Raw genomic sequence first — 6338 nt, 5'->3', positions numbered from 1 at the left:
CCTTGCAGCCTTGCCGAGCATTAAGGAAAGATATTCCAGCCCTCACTACCTGTACAACCTGTTTGGTGCAGGATTTAGCTTTAAGTCTGCAGCCTTTCTGCACCGGATTGCACCAAGCTGACAGATGCAAACCATACCCTGATATTAAACTGTATATGTTTATTACCGTCATTCTAAAGACATCCAGTAAACCTGCAGCAGTGCACATATGGTTGTTCCATCTTCACACTCAGAGAGCTATCAGATACTCCTTATGCCAGTAGTGAACTACCCATTGGCATCTGAGGGACTATTTCAGCCTGTTCCAGCAAGGTGCAGTAACCTGATAGCTCCGGTGATGTGTGACACTTCCAGTGTGTACTTTTAGCCACATGTCACCAAATTATACTGAGCCCTGCAGCCTCTCTAATATTTGCATTTGACAAATGTCTACTCAGCTCTGGTCACAGACTCTATTGGATGAAGGTGTAGAAACCCAACAAGTAAATGATTCAGCTTGCAGCCCCCTCTGTGACCCTGGGGCGGGCCCATGTGTCTTCTGAAACAACCCCCACCCCAAGGGTCCTCCAGACAAGGGCTGCTTTAGTTCCACTTGTTGGGCCGTGCTTGCTGTGTAATTTTTACCATTTGTTGTTTTCTACAAGTCTTGATCTGCGGTTTATGCCACTCTCTCTCCTGCTAGCACTGTAGAATTCAAACACACACACACACACACACACACACACACACACACACACAGAGCACCATCTGCAAGGTATTACAATCAGTTACAAACGTGTCCTGCAGGGTCTAAATACAGCTCTCCAGTCCTTCCTGCTACTACATTTTACATGTTTACGAGACATAAACTAAGAATAAAATATGTTAACTCCTCTTTACTTTATCACACTTAGGTATACTTTAGGTACCATAAACTCAGGTCCAGTGTTATGTTGTTTGAGATTCTGCATCCATTCTTTATAACCCCCAGTAAAAACTGCAGCAGTGGCCCAGAGGTTTAAAATCAAAAGTATGTTATTTATGTGAAAAAGATTGGTGTGTCTGTTATTGAAGTCAATCAGGACCGGTATACATTAGACTTTCATATATATTAGATTCATTACACACAACTGAAGCCTTTTATTGTTTCTAATATTGATGATTTTGGCATACAGCTCATGAAAACCCAAAATTCCTATCTCAAAAAATGTGCATATCATGAAAAGGTTCTCTAAACGAGCTATTAGCCTAATCATCTGAATCAACTAATTAACTCTAAACATCTGCAAAAGATTCCTGAGGCTTTTAAAAACTCCCCGCCTGTTCATTACTCAAAACCGCAATCATGGGTAAGACTGCCGACCTGACTGCTGTCCAGAAGGCCATCATTGACACCCTCAAGCAAGAGGGTAAGACACAGAAAGACATTTTTGAAGAAATATGCTGTTCCCAGAGTGCTGTATCAAGGCACCTCAGTGGGAAGTCTGTGGGAAGGAAAAAGTGTGGCAGAAAACGCTGCACAATGAGAAGAGGGGACCGGACCCTGAGGAAGATTGTGGAGAAGGACCGATTCCAGACCTTGGGGGACCTGCGGAAGCAGTGGACTGAGTCTGGAGTAGAAACATCCAGAGCCACCGTGTACAGGCGTGTGCAGGAAATGGGCTACAGGTGCCACATTCCCCAGGCCAAGCGACTTTTGAACCAGAAACAGCGGCAGAAGCGCCTGACCTGGGCTACAGAGAAGCAGCACTGGACTGTTGCTCAGTGGTCCAAAGTACTTTTTTTCAGATGAAAGGAAATTTTGCATGTCATTCGGAAATCACGGTGCCAGAGTCTGGAGGAAGACTGGGCAGAGGGAAATGCCAAAATGCCTGAAGTCCAGTGTCAAGTACCCACAGTCAGTGATGGTCTGGGGTGCCATGTCAGCTGCTGGTGCTGGTCCACTGTGTTTTATCAAGGGCAGGGTCAATGCAGCTAGCTATCAGGAGATTTTGGAGCACTTCATGCTTCCATCTGCTGAAAAGCTTTATGGAGATGAAGATTTCATTTTTCCGCACGACCTGGCACCTGCTCACAGTGCCAAAACCACTGGTAAATGGTTTACTGACCATGGTATTACTGTGCTCAATTGGCCTGCCAACTCTCCTGACCTGAACCCCATAGAGAATCTGTGGGAGATTGTGAAGAGAAAGTTGAGAGACTCAAGACCCAACACTCTGGATGAGCTTAAGGCCGCTATCGAAGCATTCTGAGCCTCCATAACACCTCAGTAGTGCCACAGGCTGATTGCCTCCATGCCACGCCGCATTGAAGCAGTCATTTCTGCAAAAGGATTCCTGACCAAGTATTGAGTGCATAATTGAACATAATTATTTGAAGGTTGACTTTTTTTGTATTAAAAACACTTTTTTTATTGGTCGGATGAAATATGCAAATTTTTTGAGATAGAAATTTTGGGTTTTCATGAGCTGTATGCCAAAATCATCAATATTAGAAACAATAAAATGCTTGAACTACTTCAGTTGTGTGTCATGAATCTAATATATATGAATGTCTAATGTTTATCAGTACATTACAGACAATAATGAACTTTATCACAATGTGCTAATTTTTTTAGAAGGACCTGTATGTGTTCTTGATTCAACAAGGTGCTGAAAGCATTCTTTAGAAATGTTGGCCCATGTTTATAGGATAGCATCTTGAAGTTGATGGAGATTTGTGGGATGCACATCCGGGGCACGAAGCTCTCGTTCCACCACATCCCAAAGATGCTCTATCTGGTGACTGTGGGGGCCGTTGTAGTACAGTGAACTCATTGTCATGTTCAAGAAACCTATTAGAAATGACCAGAGCTTTATGACATGGTGCATTATCCTGCTGGAAGTAGCCATCAGAGGATGGGTACATGGTGATCATGAAGGGATGGAGATGGTCAGAAACAATGCTCAGCTAGCCCGTGGCATTTAAATGATGTGCAATTGGCAATAAGGAGCCTTAAGTGTGCCAAGAAAGCATCCCCCACACCATTACACCACCACCAGCAGCCTGCACAGTGGTAACAAGGCATGATGGATCCATGTTCTCATTCTGTTCACTCCAAATTCTGACTCTACTATTTGAATGTCTCAACAGAAATCGAGACTCATCAGAGCAAGCAACATTTTTCCAGTCTTCCACTATCCAATTTTGGTGAGCTGGTGGTAATTGTAGCCTCTTTTTCCTATTTGTAGTGGAGATGAGTGGTACCTGGTGAGGTCTTCTGCTGTTGTAGCCCATCCACCTCAAGGTTGTGTGTGTTGTCGCTTCACAAATGCTTTGCTGCATCCCTTGGTTGGAACGAGTGGTTATTTCAGTCAAAGTTGCCTTTCTATCAGCCTGAAACTGTCGTCCCATTCTCCTCTGACCTCTAGCATCAACAAGGCATTTTCACCCACAGGACTGCCGCATACTGGATGATTTTCACTTTTCACACCATTCTTTGTAAACCCTAGAAATGGTTGTGGGTGAAAATCCCAGTAACTAAGCAGATTGTGAAATACTCAGACCCATCTGGCACAATAACCATGCCACGCTCAAAATTGGTCAAATCTCCTTTCTTTCCCATTCTGACCTTCAGTTTGGAATTCAGAAGATCATCTTGACCAGGACCACACCCCTAAATGCACTGAAGCAACTGTCATGTGATTGGTTGATTAGATAATTGCATTAAGGAGAATTTGAACAGGTGTTCCTAATAATTCTTTAGGTGAGTGTATATACATACAGTGCTCAGCATAAATGAGTACACCCTGTTTAAAATGTACTAATTTAATCAGTAGCTCAATGAACAAAATACATATTTCCAGATTTTTCACAAGGCTGGGTTTTTATTGAACACGTGTTTAACTCCATAACATGAAATTAAAGTTAATAATATAACTGAATACACCCTGCAACTAAAACTACTACATCTAGTATGACCATCATGATTTGAAGGACATCTATCTATCTATCTATCTATCTATCTATCTATCTATCTATCTATCTATCTATCTATCTATCTATCTATCTGTCTGTCTGTCTGTCTGTCTGTCTGTCTGTCTGTCTGTCTGTCTGTCTGTCTGTCTGTCTGATCACAGTTGAGAGCTAGAGACACATGTCTCAAATGTCCTGCAGGCACTCATTTAATTATATATTTGTAATTAATGTTAAATAGTTTAAATGCTATGTAGAGGTGGCTCATATCATATCATCCACAATATTACCAGTAATTATTTATTGTAAAAGCCGCAAAGCCAAATGCAAAGTTTAGAGCCGAACATTGACCCAGAGGTTCCCTGATCAAGCAGATGCATGAGAATACACATAACAACCACTAAGAGGTTGAGTAAGCTTGTGGCTAATGCTAGCAGCTAGCCCCTATAATCAAGTATGGTGTGCTTCTCCAATGATTCATAACTGTTTATGTTTGCATCTGTTGGGGTTATTAGGTAAGCGAATAATTTGTAAGCTTTTACTTACTTTTGGATTCTTCTATAAATTCTGTAAATATGGAAATATTTACCGATTTATTAATTAATTAAGATATTCTTAGATGTCTTCGGGGCATCATCCCCTTTTAACCTTTGAAAAATTGAATCCAAACTCTTATCAGTCTGTCTGAAAGTTCGTAAATCCTTTAGGAGCAGAGATTTTAACCCCAACACATCTTAATGCATCAATTATTAGATTATTTTCTTCAGCTCTACCGAGCACCCCAGCTAAACAAACCAACACGCTGCCTTAAACTCGCTTTGATTGGTTTATCGTTCGTCTGTCATGCCAACAAAGGCAGAATAGTAAATAGAGTGACTCAGCTGAGAAAAAAGTGCGTGCCCATAGACATGTCCAGAAATAATGGCACAGGTGAAAGAATGCAAATAGACAGTTCTACAATCTCTGAGCTTTGGTAGATCGTCATCACTTTATAATCCTTAACGATCTTATATTGTCAGATTGCATGGCTCTAACACACATATTTGAAAAGTGGACCAAAGTTTGAAGGATTTACAGAAAGTCTGCAATAATTGTTTAAACAAAATTAGGCAGGTGCATAAATTTGGGCACTTTTGGCATTTTATTGATTCCAAAACCTTTAGAACTAATTATTGGAATTCAAAATAGGTTTGGTAAGCTCAGTGGCCTTTGCCCTCCATACACAGGTGAATCCCATCATGAGAAGGAGTATTTAAGGGGTGCAACTGTAAGTTTCCCTCCTCTTTGAATATTCTCTGAAGAGCAGCAACATGGGGGTCTCAAAACAACTCTCACATGACCTGAACACAAAGATTATTCACCATCATGGTTTAGGGAGGGATACAGAAAGCTGTCTCAGAGATTTCAGCTGTCTGTTTCCACAGTTAGGAACCTACTGAGGTAATGGAAGACCACAGGCACAGTTCAAGTTAAGTCTCAAAGTGGCAGACCAAGAAAAATCTCAGATTAACAAAAACAGAGTGTTGAACAGTCAGTCACCCACAGACCAGCACCAAAGACCTACCACAACAGGGATACAACAGCAGCATTCTCTGGTCAGAGCCAGGATTGAACCTGCAACCTTCTGATTACTGATAAACCCACTCTACCTCCTGACCTACTGCTGCCCGCGCCCTCTTTGTCGATGACCATTTCCCATATGTGACCCAGGGTATACACTCCATCTCTGTTCATGGGGTTAAAGCAACACTGAAAGAACGTAACAAAGACATTCAAAGCCTTTTCTCCACCCACAACACAAACCGAGCCGCTTGAGGTCTGCTGAAGCACATTTGGACAAGCCAGCTTAATTTTGGAATAAAGAGCTGTGGACTGATGAAACTAAAACTGAGTTATTTGGGGGTTAACAAGGTGCGTTATGCATGGAGGAAAATTAACAGCACTAAGAAAAACACCTGCTACCTACAGTAAAATATGGTGGTGGTTCTATCATGCTGTGGGGCTGTGTGGCCAGTGCAGGGACTGGGAATCTTGTTAAAGTTGAGGGACGCATGGATGCCACTCAATATCAGCAGATTCTGGAGACCAATGTCCAAAAATCAGTGGTAAAGCTGAAGCTGCACACCGGGGCTGGCTGGCTGCTGTCAGTGTAAGGCTCACAGTATGGCAGTCTCCCTGTCTTTAAAGGTCCGGTCCGGGTGGGGGGTACTGGTGGTCCGGAGGCCACAAAAAGGGGTCTTGCGAGCTGAGTCCGGCCGCTTATTGAGTATGACTGATTTAGGGGCAGTCTTTTCTGCAAAAGGAGGATCTGCTAAATATTGAGTTAATTTCTTTTTTGTAGTGCCCACATTTTTGCACCTGCCTAACTTTGTTTAAACTATTACTTCACACTTTCTGTAAATCCT

At 42.3% G+C, this 6338-nt stretch overlaps 1 protein-coding gene across 1 annotated transcript in view; it reads left to right on the top strand.

Moving 5' to 3' along the window:
* Positions 1-6338, top strand: part of coro7 (coronin 7) — a 155529-nt gene that overhangs the window by 108799 nt on the left and 40392 nt on the right. The window lies entirely within an intron of this gene.

Source organism: Nothobranchius furzeri, chromosome 12, assembly GCF_043380555.1.
Source record: "Nothobranchius furzeri strain GRZ-AD chromosome 12, NfurGRZ-RIMD1, whole genome shotgun sequence".
NCBI lineage: Eukaryota > Metazoa > Chordata > Actinopteri > Cyprinodontiformes > Nothobranchiidae > Nothobranchius > Nothobranchius furzeri.
The sequence above is the reverse complement of the archived record's forward strand: the minus strand, read 5'-3'. Positions and strand labels throughout refer to the sequence as shown.